The sequence below is a fragment of the Pelophylax lessonae genome (genome assembly GCF_965119305.1).
Source record: "Pelophylax lessonae genome assembly, chromosome: 2".
In the NCBI taxonomy this organism is placed as follows: domain Eukaryota; kingdom Metazoa; phylum Chordata; class Amphibia; order Anura; family Ranidae; genus Pelophylax; species Pelophylax lessonae.
The window spans coordinates 457,149,680-457,165,004 of NC_138769.1; the positions used below are offsets into that span (position 1 = coordinate 457,149,680).

Genomic DNA, 15,325 nt, shown 5'->3' on the forward strand with positions numbered 1-15,325 from the left:
GGCAGGGGATCGCAGGGGAGGTGAGTTTTAAAATGTAAAACAACAGATTTATATGCAAAACAATGTACCGCTTTTAGCACAGAAATCTGGACATAATCAGACCGCCAGGGAGGTTAAAGGATGCTATATTTGTTATCTCTAGTCACTAGCTTTCATTCCTAACAGAAAGGCATTAGGATATTAAAATCTATTCGCCAGGGACTGTTACACTGTAAAATATGTATGGATTATTATTATGTTGGAACTATGTTTACCCTGTATATACTTTAGTTTCAGTGGAAATTATGTCAAATATAATTAAGAGCCATGGGGGGTCCTTATTTTTCAAGTCTAGAAAAAGCCAGAAAAATTACATACTCTGACAAATGCATGTATCAAATGATATTACCAGTGTACTCCTGCGCTAACTAAAATCACTAGTGAAATCAATCATTAAACAACCCCCCACTTCCCCCAGGAATATCCCAGCTGCCACCTCAAAGTGTACCCTACTGACACTTTATCGTAAATACAAAGAAGAAAAGGCTGTACTTAATGTAATATGTGAACAACACGCTCTAAAAACACCCAATAATAAATTATACTGAAACATACTCATTTTTGTGCTTATGTGACAACTAAAGTCCCAAGTGAGAAACACAGTCCGTGATAACGTGTCCTTTATGCCTAAATTAATTTCTCCTTCAATCCTCCTTCATATTACACTGCTGATGTGCCATGACCAATTGCCAGCCTCCATGACACCATAGGTGACTCTAGTCTAAAAAGTGCTCACTCACCAAATGGTCATGACTTTCTAAAAAAATAGGTAGGTCCAAGTGCATTTTCTACAGAAGAAGCTCCTCTCTTCCTCATCCTCCAACATCCTGGATGCTTAGAATAATATTTACCTTCTCCTTCCAAGTTAAGCCCTTCATCTAATTTTAAATGCCATGCCTGTTCACAACACAAAGCAGCCCAGGTATACGGGCACGCCGACTTGGCAGTCTGTTACTGGATTTCTATTTCCTCAAAGATTGGCATGCCTGTAGTGTGTACCTGTACTGATGTTTTGCATGGGTGGCCCTGTAGGAACCTCCCGACTCAAAAAACTTTGATTAAAGGGGTTAGGTGATTCATTTTCAACTGAACAGTGACTGCATCCAATCAGATGCAGTCACTGTTCAGGTATTCTGGCTGTGTGAATACAAACGTCTGTATTGCTACCTGTTTTACTGTTTTCAGAGCTGTCACTATTTTGGGTTACTTTGTCTACAAGGAAAGGGCATGAAGAAATGTCAACAAACAGCCTTAGACTCGGTTCACATTACCACGACTTGTCAGCCTGACAAGTCGCGCTCCCTCGCGGTCCATTGGCCGCTACAGGACCCGTTCTAATAGGAGCGACACAAGTCGCTCCGACTTAGAAAAAGGGTCCTGTACTATTTCGGGGGGACCTCGGAGCGACTTGCATAGACTTCCATTATGTGAAGTCCATGCAAGTCGCTCTCTGAAGTCGTGGTGCATGGGAATGCACAAGTCGCCCCCAAAGTATTAAAGAGTCGTGTCGCCCCAGTGTGAACCGACTCTTTAAAACCAGGCTTTTTCTCTACTGTACTAAAAGAGGACACTGTTGATATCTCTTGACCCAAGGAAAAACTGTTATATTTCTACCACACTTTTAGAGTTTTTGTTAAGATCTCAATTGACCCCCAAACCACTCTTGGGTTCACAATACATTTGCATTAATTATTTTGTTGCCTTTCTAGGCCCATTTTCAATAGTATGTGACAACTTCAATGCTTCCTCTTGTGCTCATCTTCCATATATTCTGTTGTGGAATTCAGAAGTGGGCAAGTGTTGCTTTAATACCAGAGTAACCGGCCATATGGTGGAAAATTAACTCAACTAAGGAGAAGGAGGATGTTCAGCCTTGACTGTCACAGTAGACTTCAAGATGGGGACCCCTCCCTGGCTATCACAAAACACTACGTGAAATGGAGAACCGTACTTTACCACCGTGTAGATAGTGAATTGATCTTCTCTTCACACTGTATTTTTTAATAAGTAAGTTAATATATACCGTTTATTTATTTTCATTATTCATCTGTGGAGTTCTTTGACATATTATGTGTGAAAAGGAACAGTAATTCATTAACATACCATTATTTTAACCACTTAAGCCCTGGAATATTTTACCCCCATTCCGACCAGGGTTTTTTTTGCGATTCGGCACTGCGTGAATTTAACGGACAATTGCCCGGCCGTGCGACGCTGTACCTAAACTAATTTTATGTCCTTATTTTCCCACAAACAGAGCTTTCTTTTGGTGGTATTTAATCACCTGTGCGATTTTTACTTTTTGCGCTATAAACAAAAAAAGAGCGTAAAGTTTGCAAAAATAACAATATTTTTCTCATTTTTATATATGAAATTCCCCCAAAAAAATGTAAAAATCAAATTTTTTTTTAATTTTTGGCCAATTTGTTTTTTGCTACATGTGTTTGGTAAAAAAAAATTTCAAAAAGCGTATTTTGATTGGTTTGCGCAAAAGTTATTGTGTTTACTAACTAAGGGAAAGATTTCTGTCATTTTTGGTGTTTTTTTTTTTTAATGCGTAATGGCGGCGATCTGCGATTTTTTTTGCGGTACTGCGACATTGCGGAGGACAGATCGGACCCTTGACTGACATTTTTGACACTTTTGGGGTTACCAGTGACATTACTGCAGTAATCAGTGCTATACATATGCACTGTTACTGCAAAATGACACTGGCAGGGAAGGGGTTAACTTTACTGGGGCAGGAGGGGTTAAGTGTGTCCCTAGGGGTGTGCTTCTTACTGTGATTGGACATGGCTACTGGTGTAGGAACAGGGATCAACGAACCTACATAGTAGAACCGTATGATCACCATTCCTACACAGGGGAGAATGACAGGCGGCTTGTTTACATCAGCCGTCTGCCTTTCTCCCTTCACGGCGGACAATCGCGAGTGACCGGCGGACATCGGGTCCGCCGGTCACACGCACGGACTTCCCAGGGAACGAGCCGGGGCGGGCGCGCGCGCCCGCTATTGGCTCACAAGGAAGTGACAGGCTACTGATGTACCGGTACGTCACTTTGCCTGGCCGGGGCTGACCGCCGCAGTATATGTACTTGCGGTGGTCGGCAACCGGTTAAACCTAACTCCTAACCCTAAAACACAATTTTAAACCATCAACATGAATCCTAAAAATAAACTGTTAATCTTAAAGTAAACCTGTGGCCATGCCAGACTATATACAAAACATGCTCTAAAAAGGCTAATCCATGAAACCCTTGTAGTAAGTATTTGATGTACATTAAATGAAATAGTGCAAAACATTCTTCGTGCAAGTAGCTATTTCATGGCCACCACTGAAACAAGATCAGGTCAAAGCATTTAAAAAAATAAAAAGAATAAAGATATTAGTGGACCAGCATAAGGCAACCCTGGCAAAGAAGATGGAGGGCTTTTAAAGTTTGCTTATGTCTATTTAGCAGCATATCACATACAGTATTTCTAAACATTTATACAAACCCCCAATAAAACTAAAGGATGGCATCATAGAAAGTAAGGTTTTATTTTGAAATAAATCATTATTGTGTTTGCCACATGTCATTTGGAACGGATCTGCTGCAATATGGATGCTGCTGCATGAAATTCCACAGCATGTGATCATTATATAAGATGATTTTTAATGTGCCAAAGGCAACACAGATATGTGCCAGCTGCCATACACCTTTTCAGTATTTTATTGACTTTGGGAATATGAAACTGCTCTGTAGTTTGAGCAGCGGTGATGCACTGATACTGAGCCAGGGAAAACAAATGTGTACTGTATGAAGTGATAAAACCAGTATTCTGCATTATCACAAAAGAAAACTGTTATGCATTTTATTATTATTTATAATTACAGCAAAAGGAAATTATCATGCATTGTTCTTGTTTTGCTTATTAGCAGTTATTAGTAAAAAGTAATTAAAAAATCATAGGATTGAGGAATGATTGAATGAAACATAAATGAGATTATTGAGAATACAATTCCTTCTTACCCTGGTCAAAACCATATGAGTTTTTAGAGCTAATTAATAAAACCTTGACCTCTAATTGATAGTCTTGATAATATCTATACCTGTTTCTGTGACCTACTTATTCGATGTTACAAATCAAATTAGGACTAAGGATGGCCATATATGTTCAACTTTTGTTGTACACTTTCTGTTAGATTTACCACAAACCCCATAATATGAGGTCAAAGCTAAACAACACTTTAACTTGTATCTAATTAGGCAGGCCTTTGTACCATGGGCGTAACTACAGGGGTTGCAATTGCAACCGGGCCCCATGCTCCCCTGTACACCTGGATAGGAGGGGCAGCATGTAGAGAAATCACTGTCCTCCTTTTTTCTCCTGTAGCTGCAGGAGGAAAATGGAGGAGATTGGTTCCTCTATATTCTGCCCCCGCCACTCCTCCTATCCATTTCACTTGTGTTCTGCTGTCTCTGGGCCCCTGTGTGCTCCCCTGGTTCCCCCCCCCCCCACTGTGCTGCCGGTTTCCTCCCTCCCCTCTCCTGCTGGCTGCTGCAGGGGATGTGTCACAATAGAGAACCAGGAAGGGGTCGCTAAGTATGTAATTTACCAGCTCCTTCCTTTTCTGCATGGACAGAGTCATAGTCAGTGACATTGTAAAAAAATAAAATGAAATGATAAAAAATAATACAATTAAAATACCAAAAAAAAAAAAAAAACTACTGACACCAGTGGGTGAATTTCCAGGACCGCAAAGGTCACACTTGCAAAAAGGCCCTGGCATTCCACCACTGTGGGGAGGCCCCAGGATGGCAGGAAGGGGGCCCACTGCAGAACTTGTGAAAGCGTCCCGCTGCAGGAATGTAATAAAGGGCCCCGCAACGATAGTGAAGGGCCTCAGGATCGGTGGAAAGAGCCCCAGGCGTGAAGGAAAGGGCCCCAGCCAGGAGTCCGGGGGCCCTTCATGGTTTCTTGCACCGGGGCCCTGAAGGTTCAACTTACGCCTCTGCTTTGTACTACATAGTTGAAGGTAAATTTCAAGAAAATTGATCAGAAAATTGTAAGAAAATTGGATCGTGTATGGCCAGCCTAAGACAAAAGTCCTTGTTTTTTTAGAGTTTCTCTACCATGCTATCATAGACAGTTTATACGCATGCAATGTATGTACCTTTGCTTTTGTTAATGTCTTAACTTACCAAATAGAAATTGTTTGGAAAAAAAAAATAATAATTTCTGCTTTTTTTGCTCCAAATTTCTACTGGCTGAGATACTCCAACCTAAATTGCACCTCAAAACATTTATTATTACATTACCTGCCAAGTGTGCATTGCCTAACATGTCTGCAGTGTCATTTTTTGCTATCTATTTCTCATACATCTACAGTATATATCTATGTCTAGTTAATTTTTGTATGTCAGACATTAAGGCTCGGTTCACATATGAAATAACATTGATTTCAGTTGAAGTTGTTCACATATATGCAGTGCATCCGCAGTGTGAATTTAAAAAGAGTCCTGTGCATTTTCTGAGCACTGCAGTGTGGGTCAGGTGCAAATTCCAGTTCTATGAGTTCTATAGGAACGCTTCTGAATCGCATGTGTTCAGGATTCGTTTCAGGATTCAGTTCAGGACTTCATTGCGGATTGCTCTCCTACTACAGGAGTTGGCACCCTTTATCTACTATGTACTGGTCAGCACTGAAAACACATGCTGTGACTAAAAATCCAGTCCAGAACCTTGCAAATTCACATAAAAAATGCACCTGAATCGCTGAACAAATGCTTTTTTATTTGCAGTGAAAAGGGACATACTACTTGCACTGGGCATGTGTGAGCCCAGCCTTAAACTTAACAGAGGTGCTAATCCTTCCTTGTTCTATCTAAAACCAGAAGAAAAAAAAAAAACTTTTGGCTACAGTTGGACTTGGAAAAACTGGAATAAATAGTGCCTTTTTTATTTGCCTAGAGTTAAATTTTTTATAAAATCAATAACCAGAAAGACATTGATAAGGTTATTTTTTAATGTGAAACTGACCACAGCTACACATTCTGTAAGTAAAGAAATAATACGACTACAGATTTCTAAAAAAAAGTGAGTCACTGGCACCATTCTCACTGAGCAATCAAACTAGAATAGATTTTACCCTTTTCCACAGGTATAAACTCAAATTACTGAACAGATTTGGTTGTTCTGTCCGATACTTGCATTTGTTCCCTTTTCCAATGTAAATAAGTTAGTTTTTTGCACATGTATAAGAGCCCATTCAGACTAGTGCGACATGACATTGGCGGGCGACCTGTGAAGTTGCGTGCACCGCTGTGCACCGCAACTTCGGCGCGATTTGCAGAGACTTCACATAATGGAAGTCTATGCAAGTCGCTCCGAGGTCGCCCCAAAGTAGTACAGGACCCTTTTTCTAAGTCGGATCGACTTGTGTCGCTCCTATTAGAACGAGTCCTGTGCTAATCAATGGACCGTGACATACTGCGTCTTGTCAGGCTGACAAGTCGCCTGACAAGTCGCGCTAATGTGAATGGACTCTAAAAGGCCTGTTTAAAAATCTGAATGTTTACCAATAATGTAAAGTCAATAGCCAGTTTAAAGAGGACTTGTCCCAACTGACAGTATGCAAGAATATTAAATCTTAGGGGCAAACAGGCATTTATAAGTGACGGTTCACATTTGTGCGGCTTGCGAGATCGCATGTAATTCGGAGCGTACTGCTCCTTCATTACATGCGATCGGATGTGCGGATGCAAATTCAGCCATACACCTTGTATGGCTGAATTTGCACTGTATCCGCACCAAACTCGCACAGGACCCTTTTTTTTCAGCGGACACTTGTGCGATCCGATCCTGTGCGAACTGTCAGATCGCACTGCGGTATGCGATCAAACTGGGGGTGTCGTTAACATTTAATTGACACCCCCTGCGTATCGCATATGGCAGTGTGAACTGCCAGAGGTGCGGATGCGATGCGGGATCATGCTGCATATTCGCAGCGTTCCCGCATTGCACAAGTGTGAACCGGCACTAAAAACAGTGAATGTGATATTCAAGAAACATTCACTGTAAATTGATTAATCACAGTCATTTAAAACACATGCACCAAGAATGTACACCTGCGGTAAATGTTTAGTGAATGTCACATTCACTGCTTTAAGAATATAACCTCTAGTCAGGGATTGTAAAGACAGAAGGTTTTTTCCATGCATTAAGATAAAAAAAAAAACCTTCTGTGTGCAGCAGCCCCCTAATACTTACCTGAGCCTGTCCTTATCCAGCGATGTTGCATGAGTTTCTAAGCTGCCTGGGACTTCCCCTCCTCATTGGATGAGACAGCAGCATGGCAATCAAAATCATTCAGCCAATCAGGAGAGAAAGGGGGCGGGAGCGGGTCACAGATCTGTGTCTTAATGGACACAGGGAGCTGTGACTAAGCTCGGGTGCCCCCATAGCAAGCTGCTAGCTATGGGGGCACTTAACAGGAGGGAGGGGCCAGGAGCACCGAAGAGGGACCAGAGAAGAGGAGGATCGGAGCTGCTCTGTGCAAAACCACCAAGTATAATATGTTTGTTATTTAGGAAAAAAAAAAAAAACAAGACTTTACAATCACTAGCAGTAAAATGGACCAGAACCAGAAAAAAAAGATAATTTTTCTTAGAATTTTTAGTAGCGCAGGGATGGGGTTCCGCTCCTTTCACACCTGGGCATTTTTGTTGCAGGCGTTTATTGGGCATTTTTTGGGCGTCTTTGGAGGCAGGCATAACATCTGAACTTCTGTATAGGGGTATATATACACCCACATATATATATATATATATATATATATATATATATATATATATATATATATATATATATATATATATATACACATACAGACATATAGGTGTGAAAGGAGCGGAACCCCATCCCTGCGCTACTGAAATTATGTCAGTGGCTCAGGGATGGGGTTCCGCTCCTTTCATACCTATATGTGTGTATGTGTATATATATATATATATGTGTGTGTGTGTTTATATACCCCTATACAGAAGTTCAGATGTCATGCCTGCCTCCAAAGACGTCCACAAAAAAGCCCAATAAACGCCTGAAACAAAAATGCCCAGGTGTGAAAGGAGCAGAACCCCATCCCTGCTCTACTAAAAATTCTAAGAAAAATTATCTTTTGTTTCTGGCGGTCACCCTGACATGGAAGAGTTAGGTCACCCTGGCATAGCAGTCAGAGTCAGTTCACCCTAAACTACATTACGGTCACCCTGACACTTAACACTTTCCCTACAGAAACTAGATTATTGAATCTAACTATAGTGGTATATAGTACCCTAACTACACTGCATATCCCTTTCCTCACACTAATAATTGCTAAATGACACTGGAGCAGCAGGAGTAACAGAACTGCTTCCACTCTATTCCACAGCCTCTCTATTACAGTGCTAGAGATTTGGCGGGGCTATGTTATATACTGGGGGGCGTAATCACTACTGATTGGCCTCTGGACCCCCTAGTCACTCCAATCACATTCCTAGCAGACTCCTGCACCCTCAATTGGCTTTTACTGACGTTTCTGGTCCAATCACAGGCTTTTAAAGCCCAGTTCCTGTCCCATTGCATTTTGGGCGGTTCTGGTTGCCGAATTCCGAACTTTTACCGCAAAAAGTTCGGAATTCGGCCGAATTTCGAACAGCCAATGTTCGGGTCGAACCGATGGTCGACCCGAACCGTTACGATCATCCCTAATAGGAAGCAGGTTCCTATGGTAGTGCACAGAGAAAAGGAGAAAGATAAAGAGTCACTATGGGATCCCAGAAGAGGAGGTTTGAGGCAACTCAGTGCGATACCATTGCACAGAACAGGTAAGTAGAACTTGTTTGTTATTTCTTTATAGGATTGGAGTTTTTCTGTTTTAGTTCTCTGCAATTAACTTCATTTCACCTTGGCTCCATAAGTTAACATTCATGTGTAAGTTTGAATATGTTTAGGCACATAAGTGCAAGATGTATAAGTGCAAATTAAAAGAAAAAAATATTAATTTCACACTTTTTATATTTGCTTGCTATAAAAACATATAGCTATAAATAAAATGCACTCTAAAAGTGCCTGTAATATAGTGAACTGATTGGTGCAGAACAGTAATGAGGAAGTTAGGTGCTTCTACCATGGTTTCAAAAATACAAATGTGTCCTTGAAGTTTTAGGAACTTTTATATGGCCGCAACCTTAAATCTAGATATTGTTGTACGTTATCATTTTTCTTCTTTACTGGCCCTCCCTTCAAAATCAATTCATTAAGTAAATATCTGCAACAATATACACCTGCGTATTTATGATGAGCCAAATTTCTTAACCCCAAAAGGCTAAGCTTACTTCAAGCCCTTGATATATGACCCAATATGTTCAGAGGAGAAATGCATTGTGTTTAGAGCAACATGTTAAATTATATTATTTTTTCATATAACAACACCATCATCATCAGTATCTTGGGGTAAAAAGAAAGAAATAAAAGTAGGTATCCCAGCTTTGATATTGCGGTGGCACATAAATTGTCCAATGATCATGAGAGCAAAAACAGTAAGAACCCTAGCCAAAAAAGAAAAAGCATTACTCTTCTGTACTTCCTGGCACCTAACCTTAACCTAGTCCCTTGACTGTCCTTTTTAGGGGTAGATTAGGTAATATACAGGTGACCCTTTGTCACCTGTATACTTCTTTTTCCACCCCCTAAATAAAACTCTTTCAAACTCAAAACCCTAAGGCTAACCTAACCCATAAAGGTACCTTGTAATTAGAAAAACACATGGTCTGTTAGTGCTGACCTTCTCCTTTAGAAATACTAATTGTCTGTGTGTCTCTAGCTTTAGTACTTTTTGAGGCACTAACATGGAACATAAATGCAGGTTACTGTAAGAGTGAAGTCAGAATCCTGATATGCATACTTTTTCAGGTCTGTGACACAGCATGATATCCAGGAAACTAGAATTTGTTCAGGAGAGATCAGCAATTACAGCCTTCATAACCTCTACAGGGTTTCTTAAACACTTTAACCTGACCATAGCTATTTACCTCACGCAAAACTCACCGGGCAAGCACCACGGCAGTTTCAACACCATCAGCATCTATATTCTGGCAATAAGACTGATTTTAAGTGTGGTATTAATTTTCTTTTTAATATAGTAATTGTACTTGAGCACTGACGAAAGCAGAAGTAGGAAGCCATGGCCTTAGCTTACTGGAAGCATTGGTGGTGGTGGTTGTTATAAAATACAGTGTCAGAAATATAGCAAAATATCAGAGAAAACTACTGCATGCAGTGTGATCCCTTAAGTAATGGATTTACCAAGTGGCAGTATAATAACTGTGGAAGGAATGATGGCTGCATCAAGTCATAATATAATAATGGAATCATGGAAGGTACTTCTGAGTCAAGAAATGTTCATTAAAGCTAAATTAGGATAAGCTGTAGAAGTCAGTAAACTAATGACAGGAGAGTAAGGTTTCCTATAAACATTGTCTACCGACTACTGTTATACTTTTCACCACCAAACCATTAATCCCTACAACAATACCAACCTAACAGCAAAAAGTCAAAAGAAGCAGCTCTGTTTACAAAACCCCAGGAAAAAAAAAAAAACTTTAGTCCAACTTGCACTCATAGTTCAAATCTTAATGTCCAACTGAAAAGTGTCCACTGTCAAAGTTCTTTTTACCCAAAACACATTGCAGCTTCCATCAGTCAATACAAGGGATAGGCACAGCTTGTAAACAAAAGGGGAAACTAAAGTGCATCTCTCTGGTGCAATAGAACTCTTTATTCAACAATATAAAATTCCCTTGTAGCAGTTCTACTTACATGTGATCTACCAGAATGGACACCTTGTATATAGCTATACTACAGAGCAGGGGCGTAACTACAGGGGTTGCAGGGGTTGCAATTGCAACCGGGCCCCATGCTCCAGGGAGCCCATGCAGCTCCCCTGTACACCTGGATAGGAGGGGCCAAGGGGCAGCATGTAGAGAAATCACTGTCCTCCTTTTACCTCCTGTAGCTGCAGGAGGAAAATGGAGGAGATTGGTTCCTCTGTATGCTGCCCCCGCCACTCCTCCTATCCAGTTCACTTGTGTTCTACTGTTTCTGGGCCCCTCTGTGCTCCCCTGGTCCCCCCCCCTATTGTGCTGCCCCCCTTCCCTCTCCTGCTGGCTGCTGCAGGGGATGTGTCACAATAGAGAACCAGGAAGGGGTCAGTAATATGTAATTTACCAGCTCCTTCCTTTTCTGAATGGACAGAGTCATAGTCAGTGACATTGTAAAAAAATTAAATAAAATGATAAAAAATAGTACAATTAAAATACCAAAAAAAAATACTGACACCAGTGGGTAAACTTCTAGGATCGCAAAAGTCACAGTTGCAACTGGGCCCTGGCATTCCACCACCGTGGGAAGGCCCCAAGATGGCAGGAAGGGGGCCCACTGCAGAACTTGTGAAAGGGTCCTGCAACAAGAGTAAAGGGCCCCAGGATCAGGGGGAAGAGGCCCAGGCTTGAAGGGAAGGGCCCCGGCCAGGGGTCCGGGGGGGCCCTTAATGGTTTCTTGCACTGAAGGTTCTAGTTACGCCTCTGCTACAAGGGGAGAACCTCTTATAACTGTGATGTCCTATCAGCAATTCTGTGGTGGAGGAGAGGAATTACACCAACATTTCCACACATCACTAGCGATAAAGACCCACTCTCCCCCCTACAGTACGGCCAATTACAAGGCACCCATTCTGATAGAAGACAGGCACAAAACTAATACCTTGTAACATACTGGTTAAATACTGGAGCTTTGTAAAACTCCACACTAGTACAGTTTTATATCACCCAGTGTAATGCTGAAGTACTGGCGTTGATTAACTAAAGGCAAATAGACTGTTCACTTTGCACAAGAATTGTAATTTTATCTTTGGGGATGAGGTGAAAATTGACTTTGTAAAGAATATTCAAACACATGAAAAACAAAAAAAAATCTATGTTTGTTTTCACGATTTGATGATGGAAAACAGCAGAGCTTCAACTCATTCACTAAGTTAAGGATAAATTACTTTGCAAAGTTAAAATTCCCTTGCAAAATGAACAGCCTATTTGCCTTAAATAAATCCAGCCCATTATATCAGACTGGTATACTTTGAGTTTTGTAAAAGTCAGGTGATATTCTGGAAATCTGTATCAGAATGACACCATACTGTTGATTGGTGCAATATTAGAGTGTTGAATTGGACTGCTAAAATATTAGAGATCTGTACCAGAATGATGCAATGCTGAGGGTATGCAGCAGATTGTTGTAGTGCTGGAGTGTTTTTTTAATCAGACTTTGAACATGGGTGGAGCTGCAAAGATGCTTTGAACAGCTAGAATAAAAATAGAACTTTAGAATATGTGTAAAGCAGAAGCTATAAAAAAGATTGGAGTAAAACCGGCGCTTTGTAATGAACTTCATAATAGTATTTTATCATACACCTGTGGCAATACTTCCAAAACAAATATTAAATTTAAATGCTTTATATCCAAAATTATTATAATGATGATGATATACAAGTATTACATGTTAGGATGTTAGCAAGCATAGCATATTAGAACATAGGAGCCTGATTGTCAGTAAAATGCATACATATACATGAAACATATAATTCAACTGGCACATTCTTCCAATCTACTTTGTCATGCTCAGTTTTATGATAAGAAAAAAGTTCTATGAGTACAACTATGAATCATGCACTTAAACAACAGATTTCAACCAGCAAAACATCTACAAATTGTTGATATATGATAATATATAGCCAAGAAAAGTAAAACTTCATCTTTAACAGTAAAAATACTTGCCACTTGACAGGTGGACCTGCCACTCAGTATATAAGAACCTCAGAGAAAGGAGATAATGCTTTTAGGAAGTAGCCATAGCCCATTACCATTAATACTGTGCTTGGGTTCCCTTCAGGCAGAGATACTTTCCTAACAGTATTGTGAGGATTCCTAATGCACTTAACTTTGCACATCACAAACCTCTTATTGTCAGCACACCATAAAAAAGAGTAATTATAATAATATAAGAGAGTTTTGTTGAGCAAGCTGCTATTAGCAACATGAATACAATGCCTGGTAGCAATATCCAAACACATGAAAAGCACAGCATAATAACAAAATGCTAACTTCCATATCTGTTATACACACAGCTGAAGTTTAACTATACATGAAAAAATGTTCCTTGTATTTTTATGCGCAAACATCCCGCTCAGCTATAAGCACCACAAGATAAAACTTTATAATGTCTCTTTATAACTGTACATTGTAACTTATATGTACATCATTAAAACATCTAATGGTTATTTTGAATTGCTTTTAAAACTTTGTAAATTTGTATTTATTTGTAACAATATTTAAATAATGAAACACATATATATGGTTAAGACGGTTATAGTGTGGTGAAGCTAACATTGATGTTTATCTAATTTAATAAACTTTTAGAATTTCCCAGTGACCTATGAGTGTTATCTATTGTTAAATTATTTACTAATCCACTCATCAGATGCCCAATTTGGATAAATCAATGTTTTCAATCGTGCAATTTAAACATATTTCCATAAATCCATATTTATTTACTATTTGCTAATTCAAAGACATGACTATCATTACTTTTCAGAAAACATTAGGACACTTTCATAGTAAATACTAGTAGTACTGGCTATTGATTCGCATGACCTTTGGCTTTTAATATGAAGTATATCATGCATGTTTAAAACACATATAACAAGGTCAGGGAGAATTGAATTAAACATGTTCATGTTCCTGTGAAAATAGTTACTACAATTAATTACAAGTAGTCAGCAGTTTCACAGTAAATAGGGTGTTTTAAATGAGAATGATCATTTAGAGTGTGTGAAAGAATGTGAGGAAAAGTGGGTTAGACTGAGAGAAAAGAGATAGGGGAGGACAAAGAAAAAGGAAGAAACAGAGAGAGAGACATGGGGTAAGAGCGAAAGTGTGAGTGAAGAAGAGAGATAGAAAAGACTACAGAAAGAGATAAAAAGAGAGAAAGCGAAAGAAAAGTCAAGATAGAGTGAGAGAGCTAGAAAGCAAGCAGAGAGAGAAAGAAAGAAAGAAAGAAAGAAAGAAAGAAAGAAAGAAAGAAAGAAAGAAAGAAAGAAAGAAAGAAAGAAAGAAAGAAAGAAAGAAAGAAAGAAAGAAGGGACTGGGAGAGATAGAAACATAGAGAAATGAGAAAGATAAAAAAAAAAGAGGAAAGAGAGAAAGAAAGAAAGAAAGAAAGAAAGAAAGAAAGAAAGAAAAGAAAGAAAGAAAGAAAGAAAGAAAGAAAGAAAGAAAGAAAGAAAGAAAGAAAGAAAGAAAGAAAGAAAGAAAGAAAGAAAGAAAGAAAGAAAGAAAGAAAGAAAGAAAGAAAGAAAGAAAAAAGAAAGCAGGGACTGGGAGAGATAGAAACACAGAGAGAAAGCAAAAAAGAGAGAGTGTGTGGTAGAGAAAGTGTGAAACAGAAAGAGAGAGAGAGAGAGTGAGAGCAAAGGAAAGGGAGAGATAGAAACAGAGCGAAAGAGAGAGAGAGTGTATGGAAAGAAAGAAAGAAAGAAAGAAAGAAAGAAAGAAAGAAAGAAAGAAAGAAAGAAAGAAAGAAAGAAAGAAAGAAAGAAAGAAAGAAAGAAAGAAAGAAAGAAAGAAAGAAAGAAAGAAAGACTGGGAGAGATAGTAACAGAGAGAGAAAGGAAAACATAAGGGAGGAAAGAACAGAGGGGAAAGAGACACAGAGAGAGAGTGTGGATGAGAAAGAAAGAAAGAAAGAAAGAAAGAAAGAAAGAAAGAAAGAAAGAAAGAAAGAAAGAAAGAAAGAAAGAAAGAAAGAAAGAAAGAAAGAAAGAAAGAAAGAAAGAAAGAAAGAAAGAATGGACTGGGAGAGATAGAAACAGAGAGAGAAAGAGAGAGAGAGAGAGTGTGTGGGAGAGAAAGTGTGAAACAGAAAGAGAGAGAGTAAGAGCAAAGAAAAGGGAGAGATAGAAACAGAGGGGAAGAGAGAGAGAGAGAGTGTGTGGGCATGAGAGAGAAAGAGAGAGAAAATGTATGAAAGAAAGAAAGAAAGAAAGAAAGAAAGAAAGAAAGAAAGAAAGAAAGAAAGAAAGAAAGAAAGAAAGAAAGAAAGAAAGAAAGAGAGAGAGAGATAAGAGAGAGAGAGATAGAGAGAGAGAGAGGAGTCGAGAGATAGAGGTGCGGGAGAGAAAAAGAGAGAAAGTGTAAGACAGAGAGAGAGAGAGGA

The 15,325-nt window shown here is 39.4% G+C and overlaps 1 protein-coding gene across 2 annotated transcripts in view; it reads right to left on the reverse strand.

Moving 5' to 3' along the window:
- GABRB3 (gamma-aminobutyric acid type A receptor subunit beta3) overlaps nucleotides 1–15,325 on the reverse strand; it is a 311,261-nt gene that overhangs the window by 238,562 nt on the left and 57,374 nt on the right. The window lies entirely within an intron of this gene.